Source organism: Rhinolophus ferrumequinum, chromosome 8 (assembly GCF_004115265.2).
Source record: "Rhinolophus ferrumequinum isolate MPI-CBG mRhiFer1 chromosome 8, mRhiFer1_v1.p, whole genome shotgun sequence".
NCBI classification, from domain to species: domain Eukaryota; kingdom Metazoa; phylum Chordata; class Mammalia; order Chiroptera; family Rhinolophidae; genus Rhinolophus; species Rhinolophus ferrumequinum.
Window position 1 is genome coordinate 46,782,525 of NC_046291.1, and position 24,119 is coordinate 46,806,643.

Below are 24,119 nucleotides of genomic sequence, written 5' to 3' on the forward strand. Positions count from 1 at the left end.
ACAATTTTGGAGCTATAAGAAAGTGTTATAATTACCTCCTGCTGACAGTCTATTTTTTTCAGAGCATCATTACTCTTCATAATTATTTCTATAATTTCCCCATAGAATCTGATCCATTTTATCTGAAGTGCTAAAACCAAGCACTAGTAGTTGATCACTGTCTGCCTGTAATTTGCATTACTCTTTATCCAAGAAAATATTAGTTCTTATTAGCCAGATAGAAATCTATTATGAATGTCGATATAACTTAATTAAAGCATAATATTAATCATAATACTACCTCCAGACTCAAATACTTCCCCACTGATGTTTACTTGCCTAGATCTGCACTGATGAAATGCAACAATAAATCAGATGAAGGCACTTTTGATGAGTAGGGAGATTTAACCAAAGCCTTTCTTAATGAAAAAATAATGTAATAGAAAGTATAGAAAGAATTGTATCTGCTAAATTATATCTAAAAGAGGATCCCGATAAAATAAAAAATTTGTTTTACTGATTTTATAGCTAAACATTAAGTAATATTTATTAAATTTTTGAGTATTTATTGCACTGTGCTATGTTAGTCAACAATACATAACTCATACATTCCATTAGTTTTCTCAAATTTTGTCTATTATTATTCAAAATGCAGAAAGCAATTTTAGGCATTAGAAAAAGTTCAGCCATAAAATATTTTCTTGCCTAGTATTTATATATGTAATAGCATAAAAATCTGGAGTGTGTTCTCTATTAATGGGGGTGGCTGCAACTTCATTGGAGAAAATTGTCCATTTCTTTGGAAAAATATTTTAATGAATTTCTAGTTCGGCAAAATAAAGCCCAAAACTTAGTGCTGGAGTGGTGTTTGGGGGAGTGTGGGTAGTAGTTAGGCTAGGAGGTGTTTTGCAGAGACAATAATTCTCTCCATACTTAAATAAAAGGCTGTCTTTCCCAAATGTAGAGATTGTTATAATAACTCATTTGGAACTTCCTGGTTTGGGCTGTAGTTGTCCCAGAAACAACAAAGTTGTTATCCTGAAACTAAAGAGGGAAAAAGAAAGAGAACTTAGATTATAAGAGTATCTCAGCCCCAAGAGAAAAGATGACAAGAGAACAAGAGACTTGCTCCCTGGCCGTTCTAAAGTGGCTGGGAAGCACACAGTACTTCTAGCAGTCTCCCAGTATGAGGGCCTGAAGTACAGTATTAAAAGAATTACCCCAGAAGGCTGAAGAAATGTGTGGATACTCAGATTGCACCTTAATTTATGTCCACTCTTCATAATTCTTTTGGAGGCAAAAAGCAAAAACCTCAACAAATGAATTAAACAACAAATGGGAATTCAGTGTTTTAATATTCAACAATTGTGTGGGGGTTGAGGCAAGATTCAATAAGGGTATACACCCTCCGAGAAATGGTTCTTGGGGTCTACCTTCCTTTGTACTTCAGTTCTGCCCTCAAGTTGGTTTCACAAGATGGCTGCCAACATCAGCTGGGGCCACCTATTCCTCATTCACGTCTAAAATGAGAGAAGAGAGAGGCTTCCCACAACTTCTTAACCAGGAAAATTTCATGTGCTAATTACGTAGGCCTGAGTTACCTGAACTAATAAAGTTGTCAAGGGTACAGGTTTACCCTGATTGTGTTAGATATATTAGTAATTGCGGATTTTGCAATTATTTTTTAACCTTTTAAACCGCAATTACTTTTGCACCAACCTAATCTCATGCCTAAGCCCTGGACCTGGAAATGGAGTCAAGATTATTCAGATAGGATAATATGAGGGATTTAGGGAAGGTGTTTGGAAGACAACTGTGATGTCCTTTATAAAATCTAACTAACTTCCTGAACTTCGACATCAGGAAGAGTTTTAGAAATGAGTTTAAAGTCCACTAAAATTGTACTTGAATGCTCAACAAAATCCAATTTTAATTCTCTTTCAGAGTTGCTACATAATAAAGTTATTTTAAATTCAACAATTCCATCATCACAGAGTCAGACAATACCCATTTAATCTAGAGTGTTTTTTTTTCAGTGAAACCTACCATACGTAGGATCAAGCATTAATGAATTGATAGCAATTTGAAAGCTTTTAAGAACCAATCAACTCAAGAATTCCTCATGAAGGCAGATTCTGCATATTGAAACTAATTGAAGGTCTTCAGACATTACAGGGAGGTTGGCCTCTTCATTCCCACAGACAGAAGCTAAGGCACATTGCCCAAATACAACACCAGCTGTGGCAGCCTGAAAAGGGAGTCCAGCTGTGAATCTCGCACGGATTTTCCAGGACTCCCTCTGGGAAACCTTGCACCGGTAAACCTCTGGGAAACCTCTGGGAAACCGGCAGGGGCTCTTCCAGTAAATACCCAAAGTCTGAGCAGCAGGAATTCCTGCCAACAGCGCAGTTGGAGCAAGGCTTTAAGCAGCAAGCAGTGTTTTCCAGATGTAGAGACTCAGTGGTGGAAGATCTACTTCGGGAGAACAAGGTACCTGTTTATTCCTGCTGACTGAAGGGGGTGTGTGGCTGGTGCCCTTCTAGACAGGAATTAAGACAATTCAGTTAAAAGAAAGTCTATTTCTTTTAACAATGAAGAAAGAACTAAAGAATAAAGAAGGTGAAGGTTTTAGGACTTAGCAGATCCTGAGGCTCAGCTGCAGACTGACCTTGAGAGTACCCGACTTTCTACCTGAATGATTTGGCCCTTTGCTTGTATCTGCTTTGCCTACATGCAGGAGGCTGGAGAACACACCAGTGAACATTGGCTGGGCACTTTCATAGATCTTGGAGGACCTATGGGGACACAGGAGGCGTTCCCTGTGATCTCCTTTTGACTTACACTGAAATTTGTCAGTCAAAAATTTCCCTTCTAAAGCTTTCATGAACTACACCTGGTAAAATTCATTCTCTATTTCACAAGGTCTTCAAAGATTAAAAACATGAATATTTGCGTTTTAAAGAACATTAACTCCCTTGATTGTGAACCCAGCCAGGATAACAGAACAAAGTCTGTGGAGAATGCATTATGTATGTGTTTGTTTTTAATGGATTGATTTGAATAATTTCCATTGCACTGGTTTGGATTGACAGACTGTGTTGTGCTGTAGCTGCTTCTACAGACTATATTAGCCTTTTCTAAAGGGGGGCAGTTTTTCATTTGGGCACAGTGACCTAGCACAGGAGAACAGATTGTCTGTGTGATTTAAACTCATTTCAGCTGCTGCAAAGATACTCTACTTTAAAAATATCTGCTTTGAGGGTGCTGGAATCCCTACCCCTGCACTTTATAGCTTAGAAGAATTCATTTCAGAAATCACCTCCTAAAATGTAAATATTCCTGGGAAAAGCCTTATATTTAGCCAACTCTCATCTGGTTTGAGTTTAATTTTTTTGTCTTGCACATTCCAGTTGAGAATGGTACCTAGGATTTTTTTTCCCCATACAGTCTGAATTCTTTATATTTAGGTTATTCCTTCTTCCTATAGGCTTGTCTATAACACACACACACACACACACACACACACACACACACACCCCTACCCATTTATGCTACCAATCTCCTGAAGCATGTGCCACAAATCCCCATTTTCTAGTGATGTTGCTATGAATGTAATTATAACCTCATTGATAATAGTCATGCATTTTAGCTCAGTGTTGCATCTTATTCTTGCTATTCTATCTTGCCTTTTTCTAACAAGTTACCCTGTTGCCAGGTAACCTTGGTAATGTTGTATGTAGCCCTCTACTTTCTGCATTCTTCTGTCCTCCTGCTTGTGTTCTAATTATAATTGTTACTCTTCTGAAGACTTTCTCTCCATTCATGGCTTCCGTTGTCATTGGATAACTGTCATCATATTATTGTCATTATTGAATTCAGTGATGAGAAGCCACAATTTGCTCATCCTTCCACAGAATAGAAAATTGATGTGTTCTTATGATGCATCTGTGTGCTTTCAGAGAAATAGTTCCTCTCTTAGAGGTTATATTCCCAAAGAAGGCTTTCAACATTTGACAACCCTCCCCCTCTAATTTGCCTCATTTTTTTCAACACTTATCATAATCCCTTTCTTTCAAGGAACAGGCTTGTGACGGGAATATGATTATGTTTTATGTATGATGATAAAATTCTGACAGAAAGTAATTTTATAGCTGATTTGCCATGAATGATGCTCAGCCTGTGAACTGGTAAACATTAGCAGCAATACAAATAACAGTAATGACGACTACATTTAACTGTGGACCTATCCTATGCCAGGCACTGCTAAATGATTTACATATATATCTCATTTAATCTTCATAAACTCTAAGAGGTACTATCACTCCCATTTTATAGATGAGAAAGCTGAGATGAGATGCAGAGAGCCCAGATCAGATGGTCAGTGGGTAGCAGAACAAAGGTTTCTTCAGCTGAGATGTCATTGATTATAAGAAGTAACTTCAATTTAATATCAGCTTTACATCAAATGTAAATGTTAATTGTAAGATGAATCTTTTTTTTTTTAATAATATTTTTTATTGGGGAAGGGGAACAGGACTTTATTGAGGAACAGTGTGTACTTCCAGGACTTTTTTCCAAGTCAAGTTGTTGTCCTTTCAGTCTTAGTTGTGGAGGGTGCCGTTCAGCTTCAATTTGTTGTCCTTTTAGTCTTAGTTGTGGAGGGCGCAGCTCAGCTCCAGGTCCAGTTGCCGTTGCCGTTGCTAGTTGCAGGGGGCACAGCCCACCATCCCTTGTGGGAGTCAACCCAGCAACCTTGTGGTTGAGAGGATGCGCTCCAACCAAGCCATCCGGGAGCTCAGCGGCAGCTCAGCTCAAGGTGCTGTGTTCAATCTTAGTTGCAGGGGACGCTGCCCACCATCCCTTGCGGGAGTCGAGGAATCGAAACAGCAACCTTGTGGTTGAGAGCCCGCTGGCCCATGTGGGAATTGAACCGGCAGCCTTCGGGGTTAGGAGCATGGAGCTCTAACCGCCTGAGCCACTGGGCCGGCCCCTGTAAGATGAATCTTGAATTCAGAAATATTAAACTGTGGACAAACATGCACATTATAACTTAGAAAATACTATATGTTTACACCCTACTACCAATTCTTTTGCTTATAAATTGGAATCATTCCCTAATTATTGTTCCAATTAAATAATGTAACTGGAGCAATGTCTTTTGATTCCATCGTTTCCCTCTTCCACACCCCAAAGCCCATCTCTTCACTTGATGGGGCTCTTTCTAGTGCATCCATGCCTAATGAGTATATACTGGTTTGTAAAGACACTAGAAAACCACTTACCACTTGCCAGATAAATCATCTTGAGCAGGATAAGTCTGACCCCACTTCTCTAGTTACATATTTTTTACCCTATCACATTTTTGATGGAAAGAGAGATTTGCATAAATGTCTAAGTCCCTCACTCTCCTGCGACTTCTCTGATGGCAAAGTGTGTCTTGTTTATCCTGGTATTTCTCTATAGCACTGAGCCTGGTATCCTGCACATACTGAGGTAGGTGTTCAAGTAGTATTTATTTAATCAAATTTGTTAATTACTTTTGCTTTTGTACATGATTAGCTACGGTGTGCTGGTATTATAAGAACTAACCAATAATTTGGGGAGATATGGCTTCCATGTCTTCCCTCAGAAACATCATCTCAGAGCTGGGCTTTCACTTGCTTCTTGAGGCTTCGCTTCAAGAGGCTAAGATTCTGTACTTTCCCCAACAAAACTGTAACTTCTCAAAAGCTGGTGCTTTCTTCCGTGAAGAAGGGAGAAGTCAAAAATGAATGATGTAGGGAGAAGACTGAGCACTGAGGTTAATTTTACTAGGTTTGAAGACCTTATAATATTTACTAAATTGACTTTTTTAAAGGATTGATGGCATGAATTAGAAAAAATTTAGTCTGAGTCCTAGACATGATTTGAATTTTTTTTTTCACCATACATGGTATCATGCACATTCACTTTTATAATCTGTCCCACTTAAGAAAATAGCCAGTTGTTGTTTTTTCTTTTCTTTTCTTTTTTTTTTTTTTAAGGAGGGCGCAGCTCACAGTGGCCCATGCGGGTATCAATCCGGCAATCTTGGTGCTACCACCCCCTGAAAATAGCCAGTTTAAGTGCGTAAATTAGGCCATAAAATGTGGTAAGGGACATCTGTTTCCTAAGCACTTTTACTTAGCTAGCTATGAAATAGATTAAGCTTAATTGTGACACTATTGTGTTGTAGAGCACGCTGAACTCTTCATAAATGCATAGGTGTTAGCAACCTGAACAAGGGAAAAGATAGGAGAAAGCCTCTAATTTAATTAGGTGATTAGTCTTTTAATTTCGTTTGTCTTTTCTTTGTTTCCTATTATATCTCATCTCAGAATTGTTTTATAAAAGAAATTAAACTGAAAGGGAAAAGTAGAGAGACACGCCTGATTGGCAAATTGTAGGAACAGTTCTACTTAGAATCAGCATAAAAACAAAAGACAAAATAGAAAAAGAGCCAGAACATTAGATAGTTGTTTAAATGTTGGGCTTATATGGTGTTTGCATTCAAGATTGTGAATCTTGGATTTAGTGGAAATAATCAGTGATGTTTGGACTGCACATCTCTGGGTAATAGGAATGTGCACTTTCCCTGTTTGGATTTATTGGTATCCCATTACTTATTTGATAATTAACCTCTTGTAGCATGCTATTTCAACTATATCAAAGTTCACAAATTCCAGATATTACTAAGTTTCCTTCAAGAGCTCTTAATTACCTCTTTTTGTAACAGACCTTGCCTTTTGTCTAACCAATGTTTCACCTATTTTGTGGGGGAGTGTAAGATTGGTTTATCTTTCCATTATCAGGAATCGCATTTATATCTTACATTCCAGACTTTTTTGGCATGACACTGATACTGTTAGACTCAGGTCAGCAAACACACATGTGAGGACCGTTATTCCTCATTCCCCAGCTGCATACCCAATGCAAATACCACTCATTGATCTTTCCTCTTTAGACTCAACTTACACTTGGAATCCAATGCCGCATACCAAATATCCACTACCAAAGCAATCTCAGCATAAAACCTTTCTGCCAATCTGCACTAGACATTATCTTCTTTATTTTCTTGAATTATTGTAAGTACTGCAGTGTTAACTAAATTGTTTCAGGATTCCCTTTCTACCTGATCTCTCCTATGTTAATATATTTTTCTCTTTTACCAAGTGATATTCATTCACTGGGACAAGGAAGATTCCTTCACTGAAGAAAAGCTTCCCCATAGGAATTCCAGTCTTGAGATTTTCTTTGCATGTTGTCTGACAGAAAAGGGCGAACATTTAATCTAGCAACTTGGTAAGTGAAGACACAATCAGAATCACAAGGTAAACACGCAGTCTTGGATGTTTATATCTTTGTGTGCACTTGCTTCTCTAGAACACTGTTAAATTCTTAGAACATTTTTAAATCAATTAAATCAGAAGTGCAACATTTCTTATCTTTGATGTCCAGAATATGAACTTTCCCATGCTGCTTAAAATAGAATCAGCCACTCAGAAGTGATCAGCTTCTAGAGGCAAAATATGAATCAGGGGTTCTTACGGTAACACACCATTGTCCTTCTAATGTTTTTTCTAATGTGCTTATTTGACTCAGGCTGGAATGTAGAAACTTCTTCAGAGTTTGTTTAGCGACAATGCAGAGCACATTTCCGTGCGTATGTAATAAATTCTGGTGAAAAAAGGACAAATATTTCTAACATTAAATTAGAAGCTATGTTCCTATTATGCTCTTTTCTTCTAGGTCAATTTTATCCATGTTCTAACTGATTTTATTAATTTTGGCAAAGTGAAGCAGATCTGGCTGCAGTTGTTAAAAGTAGAAGGTAAAAGGCCTAGCACAATGCCTGGGCTGTGATAGATTCTTAATAAGCAGCTGCTGATTAGTTTGGTGACATTGAAAACTGATATCTCAAGGCAAATCTTAGGTATGGTATGAAAATAGTGCTTCGGGCACTTCATCACCACATAACAAGCAGATCTCTCCTATAACCATGTCTGGTTGGAAATACAAATATGAAGTTCAGATAAAATATGGGAGCTGAAAATATAGCCAGATTGCCTTCACATCCTTACATGAAATATAGAGCCTACCTACACGTATTATACAGAGATAAGGAATACATGAGGTTTCCTAGAGAGAGAGATAAACATTAGAAAAGGGAAGGAATGAAATTGCAGGGTGAAACACGCTGTGAGCTCAGTGAGCTCAGCGAAGAAGTCTAAGACATGGTTTGAGAGGTAAGAAGAAATCCAGGAGGTAACGGTGTCAGGGAACTCGAGGGGAAACAGAGTTTCAAGAAGGAGAAAGGGTTTACCTTATCAAAGCACCTTTTTAGATAGAAAAGTGCTTTAATTTGTAGCATGAAATAAATAAGGGAAGTATCAAAGAAAATAAAGGGAAGTCTGTAGTTAAGACTGTGGGAAGTTGAGAAAACAGATCACTTCTGTTTTCATGAGAAGTTGGAAATAAAGTCATTTAATAAATATAAATGGGTGAATTATTAAAGTTTGGGACAGCTAATGTACAGCTGGAGAAGAAAGGCAAGTAGGAACAATCCGGAATATCTTGCAGGGCTTTGAGAGAACCCAGGTGAGGCTAGAAGATGCGAATTATAATGGCATCAACTTATGTCACTGTACAAGTCCTTCTGGCAGCCCAGGTGCACGAGGCAGCAGGGAAAGATTAGAACAAATGCATCCTTATAACACAATGACTTCAAAGATGGATCTGAAACCACTGATGGCCAAAGTCATACCTGAAATCCTTTTCAAACATATCAAAGAAGTATGGATTATAGTTTAAAGCTTGAACTGATCTGAATTCAAATGATCTGAGTTCTATCACTGGCTCTGCCACTAACTAGCTATGTGACTAGGTTAAGTAACCAGCTGATCTGTCCTTCACCTTTCTGGAACTTAGTCCATCTATAAAATGAGAAAGTAGAATCTTAATGTCTACTTAATGGTTAATCTTAAAGTCTTGTAGAGCTCTAAAATCTGAAGGGTATGATTCTTTCTTTGTGATATTCATTTTTTTACTTAAGTATTTATTATCAACATGTGGCAAGAAATGTTTAAGACATAAGTTATAGTAACGAACAACAAAGATGAGTTCCTTTTCTACATTCCAGAGGGAGAAACTGACAGTAAACAAGATACACATACCGGGGTGCCAAAAAAACGTGTATGCATGACTTGTATTCATCTTTTGTTATCGGTATACGAGTATTGAGTATTACAATTTTAATACAGTTTTTTTTTCCTTTCTTAAAATGTGCATACATTTTTTTGGGGCACCCTCTGTATATAAAAGTTCAAATAGTAATAAGTGAGATGAAGAGGGGGGACTAAAATAATAGAGGACTAAAAGGGAGGTGACCGTAAAGAGAGAAAAAAGGAAAACACTCTCTTAGGAGATAACATTTGAGCTGTTATATTAATGACAAGCAAAAGCCAGCCATGCAAATATTGAAGGGAATAACCACACCAGGCTGAAGAAACAGCTAGTACAAAAGCCTTGAGGTAGAACTGAGCTTGGTATGTTGGAAGAACAAAAAGAAAGCCAGTGTGGCTGGATCATAACGACTAAGGGGAACGATAGTACAAGAGGCAGTTGATGAAGTAGGCAGGAGCCAAACCGTAAGTGCAGAGTCTTGTGCAGCATGGTCAGAAGTTTGGATTTTATCTTAAGTGTGAGAGGAAGTCATCAGAGGCATCATCATAAAGCAAAAAGCATATGTAATTTATGTGTTTAAAAAGACAAGTCATGATGCAATGAGAAGGGCACTTCATCTCTGTGGTATTTCTTTCCCCACATCTGTAACACTAGTCTAATTGTGAGAAAACAGGAAACAAACTCAAATCGAGGGACATGGGAAATTCTATCAAATACCTGACTAGTACTCTTCAAAAGTGTCAAAGTCAAGAAAAATAAGGCAAGACTGAGAAACTGTGCTAGATTTGAGGAGACTAAGGAGACATGATGATTGAATGTGAAATGGTATTCTGGATTGGATCCTGGAACGGTTAAAGGACATTACCGGTGGTGGAGAAAATCTGAATAGTCTGTAGTTCAGTTAATAGTCTTGTACCAATGTAAGTTTCTGAGCTTTGATAAATGTAATGAGGTTATGTATAAGATGTTAACATTAGGGGAAGCTGTGTGAAGGGTATATGGAAACTGTACTCTCATTACAAATCATCTGTAAATCAAAAATTATTTCAAAATAAATTTTAAAAAGATGGCATAAGTTATTTCTTGATAATAAGGCACAGAGGAATTAATATACGTTAAGTATGATCACAGTTCAAAAATTAATAAAAATTCAACCTTCTCAATGAAAAAAAATCACTTGTATTGACAAGAATAGAAGAAGGAAGACCAGTTAGATTATTCAGTTTCACATGTAAAAGATGTGGTGGCTTGAATAGGGTGGAAACAATGGAAATAAAGCCCATGAGTTCGGGATATATTTCGGAGGTTAAGTTGACAGGACAAGTTGAAAGATGGGATGGTGAAGGCAGAGGTGAAGATGGGGGAATGAAAGAAAGAAAATATCAACAATTAATTATGCCCAAGTTTTTTAATGTATCAATGAGAGGTTTACGGGTATCGTTTTCTAAGATAGGGAAGCCTGAATGAGGAACATCTTTCCTAGAGATGATGATGGATGATAGTTTCCAGCATTTTCTTTAGACATGTTGAGTCTAATATATTTACTGATATTCAAGGAGCGATAGCAGGTTGGTGGTGAACATTACAAATCTGGAATTTAGGGGAGGTCAGATCTGGAGATAAATATTGAGTAGTCATTAGAATATAAATGCTTTCGAAAGCAATGGAGCAAATGAGATCATCTAGGAACAGAGAATCAGGTAGGTAGAGAAGACTGAATTTGATCACCCTCCAATATTTAGAGAACAGGCAGAGAAGGAACTAGAGATGGGAACTGCATAGAGTCAACAGTGATGCGGGCAGAAATCAGGAGAATTGGGCTCAAGAGGCCCAGAATAGAAAGGAGAGAGTTGTTGAGTATGTCGCTCTGGCTGAGAAAAGGAGGCAGACAAAGAAGTAATGCCTGGGTTTGATAATGTGGGAAGTGCTGATGATTTAAAAAGAGCCATTTTAGTGGAGTAAAAAGTCAAAAATCCAATAGCAATGAGATTATGGAGCTGGTGAATACTCTTTTCAGTACATTTACTGCGGATGGGAAGCAAAGAAATGAATTGAGGCAGGAAGAAGATATGTAGTCAAAAGAGTTTTGTTTTGTTAAGATGTATGTCCTATAAACTCAACTCGAGCACACTCCAACCAAGTTGTTATGGATTGCTATTAATGTTTTCTGTCTGTCTCCTAACCTTTGGAAACAAACATTCTTCCTTTCTGTGTTGTTTCTTTCTACTTACCATAGTTTCTTGGACATTTTAACGATAGAACCTGCAGTTGTTCAAGTCATACCAGCACTGGTACTTGATAAATAAATCAACTTCTTCCCATTTTTAAATTCTTGAAATATGTTCAATTAAATTCCCGAAAGGGATTTTAGAGATTGAATCTACATGCATTGTTTTATAGATGATTAAACTGATGTACTGAGAGGATAAGTAAAATGCTTCAGTGACAGATCCAGAAATAAAATCAATATTTTTCCTATATGACAAGACACACCTTTCTCTACCTTGAGTTTACCTCAATATGTCTGAACAGTTTTCTAATCTCACATGCAGCAACTTGCACATCTGAATGCTGTAAATCATCTTAACTTATCCACTGAGACTTGAAAGTTATGCCATCTAATACCACAGCCAAAGCAATTTCTATGAACATTTGTATACCTTTGCTATTACAGTTAAGAAATCCTTGGAAATTTTGAATTGGGCAATGAGAAGTAATTCATTACAAATGGTAAGAGATGCTTTGTTCTTACAGATTAGAAACTCTATTGCTAAATAATGAGTTCATAGAGGGCAGGACTCCGACTCTGAATTTCCAGTGCAAGATACAATGCCTTTGTCATAGTGTATGTCCAAGAAATCCTTATTTATTGATGAACAGAATGGATAAAATAGTTGCTGCTCAGTCTAGTACTTAGAAAACTACATTGCAATTAGGACTCATAATTCTGGTTCTTGACTGCCTTTGTTTGGTTTAGTTTTCTGATTAACAATTATTGCCTTCATAGATTATATAATGTTGTTCACCTTCATGTTTCTTTGGATAGTTCTACATAACAGTTTTCTTTCTTCCCTAAGGAATTATAAAGCCAAGTATCTGTATATTTTCTCTAGTTCTTGATCTAGTAAGAGTCCCAATATTTAATCATTTTATAAATCTGCAGATATATATAGTATGTTAATACTAATGCTAACTTATGAATTAAAAATTGAGAACCTAGTTTTTCTTATGGGCATTACAGAAACATACAAAAGTATTTACTTAAAGAAAATAATATTACCATGTACATTATTTCCTATATGCTTTATAGAGAATGTATGATTCAACGATCTAAGCCTTGTATGGTCTGACAATTAAATTCGTAAACTCATCCTAGAAAAAGTGCTACGTATTTCATTGCTGAATATCACCATGGTCTCCTTCAAAGTACCCTCCCTTGGGAAGCTATGTACTGGCACCAGTGCCTAGTTCACCCTTCAAAACAATTTTAGAACTCCTTCTGGAAGGGCCATCAGAACTGTCTTCATATTACCCTTGATGTCCTGAATGTCATCAAAATGGCTTCCTTTCAATATTTCCTTTATCTTCGGATAAAGAAAGAAGTCATTGGGGGCCAGATCAGGTGAGTAGGGAGGGTATACAATTATTTGTTTACTGGCTACAAACTCCCTCATAGACAGTGTCATATGAGCTGGTGCATTGTCATGATGCAAGAGCCATGAATTGTTGGTGAAAAGTTTCAGGCCATCTAACTTTTTCACGCAGCCTTTCCAGCACTTCCAAATAGAAAACTTGGTTAACTGTTGTTCCAGTTGGTACAAATTCATAATGAATTATCCCTCTGATATCAAAAAAGGTTGGCAACATTGTTGCAACAAGTTCATGAACTTAATCGTCAGACCTCATAAGAATTGACTTTTATGTCTGTTTCTGAAATTCATTCTGTAGAAGTGACTTCATCTGGAAAATGGAAAGTGAGTCCTGTTGAATAGTTGATGCAATAGTGAACCTTTCTAAAACCATCTGAAATATAATTTTAAATAAAAGATAAGAAAAAAGTCAAATTCCAATCAGAGAAGCATATTTAAGAAGCTATTTTACGTTGTAAGGTAAAAGATAAAAATTCAGTGTAGAACTTTCAGAGGAAAAAAACATTGTGCTATTTTTAACAGTGCTTTTTGAAGTGTTCTGTAATGTCCAATAGAAGACTCAGTCTTAAGGAAAATATTTAACTTAACAGTTTAAGGTGATTTTTAAAATCTAATATGAGGAGCAACTCAAAGAATAAGCAAAATAGTCAAATTCAAGGAACCCAGGATTCCTTGACAACTTTTAGGAAAATTACTCTAGTTGCCTGTGATACTTTCCACATCTGTAAAATTATTTGCCAATAAGGACTTTAATAAAGGTAAGCTTTAATGTCAGATGAACTACTTTGTGGAAAACTGTGGAAATCTGGAATTTTAAAATCTAATTTTCCTTTAGAAAGTAAATTAATGTCCCACTCGAGACTAAGTCAGTTTTGTGTTGGCATGATCTAGTTATAGCTAAGCCAGAAATGAAGAGAATCAAAAGCGTCAGATTCAACAGAGCAAATATAAAATATCTCATTGGAAGCATGGAAGGAGATTTATGAAGTTTGAGATTTTTCCACTAGAATTAAACCCTTAAGATATGTGGCAAGGTTTGACTCCAAAACCACCAGGTCACACCTAATGGCTCCTCTACCACATCTGAACAAGTGGAACCCAGCCCAAATTCAGACTAGCAGCTTTATACTCACACTAGATATGTGTCAGAGTTTCCATTTTACAATTTGTCTTAAAAAAATACAACAGGAGCAAAGGTTTTACTACCACTGAGAAAGCATCTAGTTAGTTCATAGCAAGCACTCACATATGGTATCTAGAGGCTTCTGCAAACTTTGTTTCCAAAGACAAAGGACGCAAATCATCCATGGCTAGAAATTCAGTCCCTGGTTTTATAGTTCAAGCCATGCTCCAAAGATTTGTGAGTTAACCAGTGGCTGAAGCAGAGTACAGAAGATAGGAAAGGCTGGTCAAGAAGGAAGACATAGGAAGTGAGGAGACTAAAAGGAGTGTTTCTAGCATTTTGGAATTTTCTAAATATAAAAATTCAATACACAAATAAATTCTGTTACCTGTATACCATGTAGCTTCTTTAGTGCCTGAGGAAACGTCTTTGTAGGGTAACAGCTAGCGCCCTTCAGGACTCCACTGATCACTTTGAAGAAAGAACCAGATGATTAATCCTTTTAGATTTCAATTTGTGCTTTTCAGTATGCATGATAGAGAGTGGGTAGGTGAAAATTTTACAGATATTTTTGTATCATTTTACAGTTCTTCATTTTATATGATAGATAAATTGTGGGAAAGCTTGTGCAAACCAAATTATATTTTAAATGTACTCATTGAACTTGCTGAATAAAGAGACACAAGTATATAGTCTCTGGTAAAGTGAGCAATAACCCTGCAGTCTCCTTTTTGTAAATCTAGACATTCATAATTGGGTTTGATTAAAGCCAGGTCCATATGCCTTATTAAATTCCATATTTATATAGCAATTTTACTTCTTGTGTAATATAAAAATCACTAATTACTTCTTCCAATTCTCCTTTGAGGACGAGCAGGAAGCATTATTAATCCAAATTTGTTTCTACATGTGATTAGCCACTTTGATTCAAATGAAAGCTACTTATTATGTCCCTATCACCGTCATGCACAGTTTTGGAATATATAAATGAACTGTCAGAGATTTACCTATGAAACTGAATGTCTGGCTGCTACTTACTAACATTGTAATGTTCATTCCTAACCAGTACAAGTGATTAGAAACATCATGTGGAAAATATTTACAGTGCATATGAATCTGGCATAGTGCATGTGTTGTCAGTCTACGGCCTGCAGGTCAAATCCAGCCCACTGTTTTTGCATGGCCCACAAATCTGTTTTTTGCATTTTTAAATGCTTGAAAAAATTCAACGGAAGAATAATATTTTGTGATACATAAAAAATTATATGAAATTTAAATTTCAGCTTTCATGAATAAAGTTTTATTAGGATATGGCCATGCTCCTGCTTTTATGCTACAGAGGCAGAGTTGAATAATGTAGACAGAAATTGTATAACCATCAAAACCTGAAATATTTACTAGCTCGCCTTTTACAGAAAAAGTTTGCTGAAAGCTTTTGAGGTATACGAGGTAGTTTGCATCCTGAAAGTAAATATTCTAAGAATGAAGAATTGTATTCATGTTTGGTTAAAATAAAGCACTAAAATACAATAAAGTTGCCTGAGATTGAAATAAGTATAAATTATGTGGAAATGTAAAGTCTAATATTCCAAAGAGAAAATAGTCATGTTGACATAGTGGATATACAGTTGATTTTAAAATAAATTAATTGCCCTTTCAATAAAAGAAAATAATTTAATTATAAATAGATGTAGAAATTAATCTATACATCATTTTTATTTGGGGGCACTTTGATCTATGATACAAAATTTCTTTTGGCTATAATTCAAAAAACCAAAGGACGGAAAAAATGTGTAAAGAAATAAGTCTATTTAGCTTATGGAGAGATAAATGATAGCACAATTAGTAACACAATTGAGTGACTTAGAAAAAACATGCTTGGTGAAGTTAAACACTTCCTGAATTCTATACAACTGCAGAGTTTTTCAATGTTTTGGAAGTGTTGGATTTCTTTTTGATAATGACTACAGAACAAAGAAATAATTTTGTATTCTACTAAGTGTAGTAAGCATTTTACAGGGCTACTTGGATAATCAGCATGATTCCTTAGCCTGTTTAACAGTGCTGATATCAAGCTGAGGCCAGAACTCGGCGTCTGAGGTAGTGCAGTGTTCTAAGATAGTGGAGTCTACCGAGGATTATACTGTATTTTAATGTAAATAAGGCTATTCAATCAGAAGGGAGAATTAGATCACTTCTTGTTCATTGATTATAACTACTTGAAAGTAAATGCCAGTGCTCCTCAATCACACCCTGATTGATCCTTTAATTTTAAATTTCTGAGCATGTTAGGGTCTTTTGACACTCTCAGAGTACCTCCAATCATTTACAATAAGGTAACGTGGCAGTAAAGAGAACAGGACTCTCACGGAAGGAATAAGAACTGTATGTATTACATGTGGGCCTCAGGAACAAGGGAAAGAAGCGTGGCCAACCAGAACACCCAACACTCCTGGTATAAGGCACAATTCACGCAGGGGCATCAGGAGTCACTTCACCTCCCACCTTTTTCTGTAACTTTGTTTTTTTTTAGTTTCAGGTGTACAAAACAATGTAATAGTTAAACATTTATTATTTATGTCCCTCACACAGTGATAACCCTCTCCCCCCATCTACTACCCCTCTGCATTGCATACAGCCATTACATTTCCACTGCCTCTACTCCTAATACTGTACTTCACTTCTTGTAAATACACACACACACACACACACACACACACACACACACACACACACACACACACATATATATGAAATTGTAGTTGACATTCATTATTATTCAGCTTCAGCTTCAAGTGTACAGTGCAGTGATCAGGCATCTACATCATCCCTGAGGTGGTCTCCCTAACGAGACAAGTGTCCATCGGATACCCTACAAAATCTTTACCACATTATTGATTACATTCCCCAAATTGACTTTCGTATCCCCTTGGCAATCTTGTGGTTACTGACTGTGCTTTCTAATCCCCTCACCTTCCCCCTTATCCCCAACCGCTCCCATCTAGCAACCCTCAGTTTTTCCTCTATGTCTCTGAGACTGTTTCTGATTAGTTCATTCATTTATTCTTTTCTTTAGATTCCACATATAAGTGAGATCATATAGTATTTGTCTTTGTCTGGCCTATTTCACTTAACATAATGTTCTCTAGGTCCATCCATATTTTTGAAAATGGTAAGATTTCATTATTCTTTATGGCTGCATAATACTCCATTGTATAAATGGAGCACAGTTTCTTAATCCAGTCATCTACTGATGGGCATTTTGGTTGTTTCCATGTCTTGGCTATTGTGTATAGTGCTGCAATAAACGGGTGCGTAAATTTTTTCAAATTAGAGTTTTGGATTTCTCCAGATAGATACCTAGGAGTGGAATTGCTGGGTCATAAGGTAGTTCCATTTTCAGATTTTTGACATGGCTCCATACTGTTTTCCATAGTGGCTGCACCAATCTGTAATCCCACCAACAGTGCACAAGGGTTCCCTTTTCTCCACATCTTCGCCAGCTCAAAATGGCTACCATCGATAAACTCCCCACCTTAAGAGTCGCTTATTTCCTTCTGTCATTGTCTCTATGGCTCTTACAATGACCTGCTAAATCCCTAACAGATATTACTCAAAACCAAGAAATCAGAATTCCTGGTAATTCCTAAGTTGTCTATATTTTCTGTAATTTTATTTATGTGTTGTTAAGTAATAATAAATTATCATGATAAAAATAATTATTTTTCTATGAAAGGATTATATAAAATTTTCAGATGTATTTCTATAAAAATGATATAATTATTATTATTACTATGGCCCTAATATATTGACATGTAAATACATACAACATGTAAATATATATAATGTAAATATATGCATATATTAACATGTAAATATATGATTATAAATATAAATAGATATATTAATATGTAAATATATGTAATATAAATATATATTATCAGGTAAACATATGTAACGTGTAAAATAATCTCTAACTGATCATTAAAAACACTAAAAGAATGGGAAAATAACACAAAGTAAATGTCAAATAAAATAATTTTTAATATAATATATTATAATATTAACATATAATATTATAATAGAATATTATAATAGAATAGAATAGATATTATCATTATCATTTTTAAAGTAAAGCTTCAAAATGCACCTAGAATCAATTACCTGTTCAACATAGACAATGTTGTTTTATTTTTCATTGATGTTGGTCAAATTGCTAACAATGTGTCTGAAAACATCCTCAATTTGCGCATTAGGGTACATGTTATTTCATAAAGTTCATTTATTTGTTTGCTGATAAAAATATTTTGTCTGCTTGCCCTGATTTTGGTTTTGCTGTTGAAGTCTACATTGCTTTTAATAATTGAGATCTTGAATCTTTTTCTGATTTTATATAGTAATATTCCATAACATACACATCTTTTTATATCTGTATTTTTTCCTAATATAGTATTTACAGAGATCTGTAACCCACAGTGAATATTCAAGCACTGAAAATACCAGCAAACATTATCAGGTAGTATTTAAATAATTTAACATTCAGTTCTCCCAACAAGTTAGCAAGTTTTATAACACTTCATAGAATCGTGCATAAAAATTCCCAATTTAAGCACTCATTTTGCTTCTGAAACATTTCTTGGAACACTGCTCATAAGATTTATATAAAGTGTACTATGCATACAAACTTATTGATTTAATTTGCAAAAATAACTCATTAACAAGAATTGGAGGCCAAAAAAATACACTTATAACATGTAAACATATATAATGTTGATCTATATTAACTGCCTATGAGTTGAAATGGCCATAGCTACTGTATTTCTCCGAGAATAAGAACTAGCCAGACCATCAGCTCTAATGCATCTTTTGTACCAAAAATTAATATTACACCCAGTCTTATTTTAATATAAGACCGGGTATAATATAATATAATATAATATAATATAATATAATATGATACTGGGTCTTATTTTAATATAAGACTGGGTATAATATAATACAATATAATATAATATAATATAATATAATATAATATAATATAATATAATATAATATAATATAATATAATATAATATAATACTGGGGCTTATATTAATTTTTTTGCTCCAAAAGATGCATTAGAGCCTATGGTCCGGCTAGGTCTTATTTTCGGGGAAACATGGCACAAGCAGGACTGACTGGTTAGATTGTAACCACTTTGATTCTATACGTTCTTGTCTTGTTCCTGGATATGTCAGTTTTAACCTTTGACTTCGCTTGTCAGCATTTCCTGTTCTTGCTTTCAACTTGACATCAGGAGTTTCCATGGATCCAGTGATTTCTCCATGTTGATTATCGGTCTTAATCCTCACAGAATTATGGTACTTGTTTGTCAGTGTTTCTCAATTTCTCAATTGATTTTTCTAGGAATTCAGCGTTCAGAAAAAACATACAAATTTTCTGAGAAATTCTGGAAAGGAATTTTCACATGGAAATACTGTAACCCACCAATCCCCCTTCTATATTGATGCATTTTTATTGGGCCTCATAAACTTCTTATAGCTTTCTGCTGGCCTTCAGAATACAATGTTCTATCTAACTGACCTAACTCACCTCCATTGTCACCTCTTTAGGCTATACTATTTTCTCCAGGCTATTCTTGCATCAGATTCTTATCTCTGGTCCAACCAGCTGTGGCTTAGAGGAAATGAGGTCAAAACCTGTAGCCTGCTGCCTCAGCTCCAGGTTCAGAGCAGGGAGCTCTTCCTCAGAGTTTGTGGGCAAGCTGGGTACAGTAACTAACTGGAGTAATATTGTCCCTGTGACTCGCTACAGCTTCCTTTGGAGGAAAATACTGCCTATGAGCTGAAATAAAATATCTTTGTCTTGTGAGGAGTGAATCCTCTTACCCTCTTTTTTGTTGTTCAGCATCCGTATACATCACTGAAGACTAAACCTGAGGCAGAGCTAAACTGCTGTGCATAATAAAGTCAGGAGAAGGCATAGAGGATTTGGGTATTTGTGGGAGAAAACGCGGAAGACAGGAGCTAGGAAAGGTGAGGACAATGTGAATAGAATAGGCCAGGAAAAAGGAACTCCTCTTGGAGGCACAACCAAGGAAGGCACTTTAAAATCAGCAAACAAAAAAGTAAAAGAATTGTGTGTCTTTCCTTCCAGTGGCATATTCTCTTCCATTGGTATATTTCCTTCTACCATTGGTATATTTCCTTCCATTCTTTGCCCTCTTTGCTTTTTCATATAATTATAAGATAGTGTTAAAACAGAGACTTTCGGTTGTCCTCTAAAATCTCTTTTCCCTTCTATGGTGACAGGGGCCCTGACTTTTTTTTTTTTAAATTGGGGAATATTGGGGAACAGTGTGTTTTTCCAGGACCCATCAGTTGTCCTTCAATCTAGTTGTGGAAGGCGCAGCTCAGCTCCAAGTCCAGTAGCCGTTTTCAATCTTAGTTTCAGGGAGCGCAGCCCATCATCCCATGTGGGAACTAAACCAGCAACCTTGTTGTTAAGAGCTCACGCTCTAACCAACTGAGCCATCCGGCCACCCCTCCAGAAGCTCAGTGGCAGCTCGTTGTCTTCAATCTAGTTGTGGAGGGCGCAGCTCACTGACCCATGTGGGAATCGAACTGGCAACCCTGTTGTTAAGAGCTCTCGCTCTAACCAACTGAGCCATCCAGCCACCCGAGGCCCTGACTTTTAGCTACACACAGGGCCATCCAGTTTGAAGACTACATTTCCCAGATATCCTTGCAGCTAGGAGGGGCCGCTTGACTGAGTTCAGACCAGAGAGATCTATGCAAGATGGTCTGGTCATGTGGCAACTTCTGGGAATTGTCCTTCACAGATAGCACAAATGACTTTTGCCTTTTCCTTCATCTCTTCTTTCATCCTTCTGTCTGAAATACAGATATTTCCATTTTTAGCTTTGAGGTTGAGTCCATGCATAGTGGAACAAGATTAATCTGTGTGCTATCATCATACCAGCCCTAGACAGCCAAATAGACTTTTCATTTAACAGAGAAATAAGCTTCTATCTACTTTAAGCCACAGTTATTTAAGATTTTCTTCACACATTTGCATTTAATCTTAAGTAATATAGGTGCATGAATTTTGCTGTAGTCTACCCTTTTCACTTAATATTATATAATACATATTTTATTGACAAATGTTCTTTGTAACTGCTATAGACTGAATGCATTTTTCAAGATTTATATGTTGCAATCCTAACCTTCAATGTGATGGTATTAAGAGGTGATTAGATTATAAGGAACCCTCATGAAGGGATTAATGCCTTTATGAAAGAGACCCCAGAGAGCTATGTTACCCCTTCCACCATATGAGGACACAGCAAGAGCCAGCCATTAATGAATTAGGAAGCGGGCCCCAGACACAGAGTGTCTTGATTTTCGCAGCATCTGGAATTATGAGAAATAAATTTCTGTTCTTTATAAACCACCCAATCTCTGGTATTCTGTTATAGCAGCTTGAACAGATTAAGACAGGAATCATAATTTTTAATGGCTGTTTACAATTTCATTTCATAAATGTGCCACAATTTATATAAGCAATTCCTATTATTGAATGTTTATGTTGGCATTTATTTATTTAGCTCTAAAAGCTCCCTAGTTTTAATATACCCATCTCGACTGGAAACACTACTATAGTACAAGATGGGGTAATTATTTTTAGGGCTATCCAGTTACTATGACTATTTATTTAGTAACATTCTCATCCCCTTTTGATTTGTGCTGATGCTGTTATCTAATATAACATTGTTATACCATTCATTTCTGGTGCACTTATTCTATTCCATTAGTCTATCTATCCTTAGGCCAAGATTCTATTTTAATTATCATACCTATAAAATGACCTAACTACAAATAAAATGTTGAAATGCTTATGACTTTTTTTTTTGGCTTGAGTCAGTCTATTTTGCTCATATATTTTATAACCACAGTTTCCTATCTAGAGCTGGATCTGTTCTTCAAAAACAATGCTAATAATAATGATATGTTGCTCTCTCTCTAAACAGTATTTATTTCATAGCTCCTTCACAATGTATAGTTTCATTTGAGTTCTCAATGAAGTTATTATGACATGATTCAAATTAGCCACATTCAACTACTCAATTTCCCCAAATTTGAAACCACAGGATTTTAAAAAGAGGTTAGCATCAGGATCACTGAAATTGCTCTGCAATGCTCTTAAGGAGACAGCTGTCAAGTCCGTTGGCTCCAGCCCCCAGCGTTCTCTGCAGATCATTGATGGCACTCCACAGTCAGGTCAGAGCCCGGGAGCCTCTTGCTAACTTTGGTTGCAGCTGTCTGCAGTCATGCTGAGCCTGTGAGGTCCAGCAGCACAGACCGTCAAAACACTGTTCTCCGCCTGCTTTAAAAATAAATCCCTATGAAGTAGGACAAGTAATTTAAGCTTTGTAATGTTTCAGCTTGGAGCAATCAACTCTGATCTTAAATTGATGAAGTCTTAGTAGATCTGCTTAGAAAAGAGGTGAGAAGATGTTTGAATAATAAAACATGAGAGAGACATATTACAGATTTTCAGTTTGTACTGCTGACACAGGATGACAGACCACACTCGGAGTTCAACTGACTTCTCAGAATAGCATCTGTTATGTACAAAGAATATATTCTTCTGTGCTTTAAGTGCTTTAACTACCAATAAAGTAAGGTGCAAGGGTGATAGAGCAGGCAAGCAATTGCTAAGATAATGTATTTTTTTTTAGAAGTGCTTAAGTGCCAATTGGATCAGCTGGAAATTTTCTATAACTATATAGCAACACAAAGTTTTTAAATGTTATAAAGAAAAACTTATAGCCACTGTAATGAGTAGCAAGAAGAAGTCAAATAGTTTACAAAGTGGAACTTAAGGAATGCCTTAGAAATTAACTTTCACATCCAGGCAATGCGAAACAGAAAAATGCATTAGTGGAGATAACGATCAGATTGGAAAGGCATCATCAAGGATATTTATCAAGTCATAAAATAGTCCTAGCTTAAGTCAAGCTGCTTACACACAGAGCTTTATGAACAAAAAACTAAAGGGAACAGTAGAAAGGTTGTTCTAAATCGGACTTTCCCAAGTTGGTGCCACCCGAACAAATTGCCACAGGATATGAAAATACAGAGGGTGCCAAAAAAAGTATATACATTTTAAGAAAGGAAAAAAAACTGTATTAAAATTACACTAATGGCAGCCAGTTTGAGCACCTCTTGTAATTGCAGAAGTCAAATGTGACTTGTATTCATCTTTTGTTATCAGTATATATTGAGTATTACAATTTTAATACAGTTTTCCTTTCTTAAAATGTGTATACATTTTTTTGGCACTGTCTGTATGTGCCATGAAAAATGTGTTCCATGCTCACACATCAGTTACGGAAATGCTGGATTAAGCACTTTTCTACACCACAGGACTTCCTGAGCTTCAAAAGACCAAAATAGATTGTCATCTCCAAAAAAGGGCTTTAGGATGCAGCAATTTCCCATACTTACTTGACCTCTACTGAGGTGATCTATTTCCATCTCCTGGAAGGCTGGTTTGGAAAGTACAGCTCAAAAGAAACATGCAGTTATTCAGATATTTTTTTCTCAAAAAGTCAGGCATGCCAAGAGAGCAAATTAACACTTTCTTTCATGTCCTGCAGAGAGAAAACTCGGGACTCTTCTGTGGTGTCATTCTGAGATACTAAACTGGTCCTAGTAAATTGTGCACTTGCTTTTTAACATCCCAAGAATACATAAAAATTAACTTAAAGTGAAGCAGAAAAGTTTAAATTAAACTGTTTTGAATTAAATTCACTCTTCTTAAAAGAGAAGAGTTCCATTACAAAGTAAACTAGTTCCATCGCTTCTCGGCGTTTTGGCTAAGATCAAGTGCAAAGTAAACTAGTTCTATTTGTAAAACAGTAGAATTTTAGACTTGGAAAAGATCTTAGTAGAACACTTAGGTTAGCCAGTCCTCTGACTTTACAGATGGAGAAATTGAGGCCCAGCTCAGTTAAGTGGTTTGTCCAGAATTATTCCACTAGTTACGAGTCTAATGTGGGTCACGATCCCAGTTCTGATAACTCTCATGTCATGCTCTCTTAGTCTCATAACTCCCATACAACAGGCCAGTTATTTTTTTTAATTAAGCACATAAAGTTAAAG

General features: G+C 36.2%; 1 protein-coding gene across 1 annotated transcript in view; it reads left to right on the forward strand.

The window, feature by feature from the left end:
• Positions 1-2,445: 2,445 nt before the first annotated feature.
• The window catches only part of SESTD1 (SEC14 and spectrin domain containing 1), a 139,843-nt gene continuing 118,169 nt past the window's right edge, over positions 2,446-24,119 (forward strand). Inside the window, exon 1 of the mRNA XM_033112187.1 lies at positions 2,446-2,469. The gene's annotated coding sequence lies outside the window, so the exon portion shown is untranslated. The remainder of the gene's footprint in view (positions 2,470-24,119) is intronic.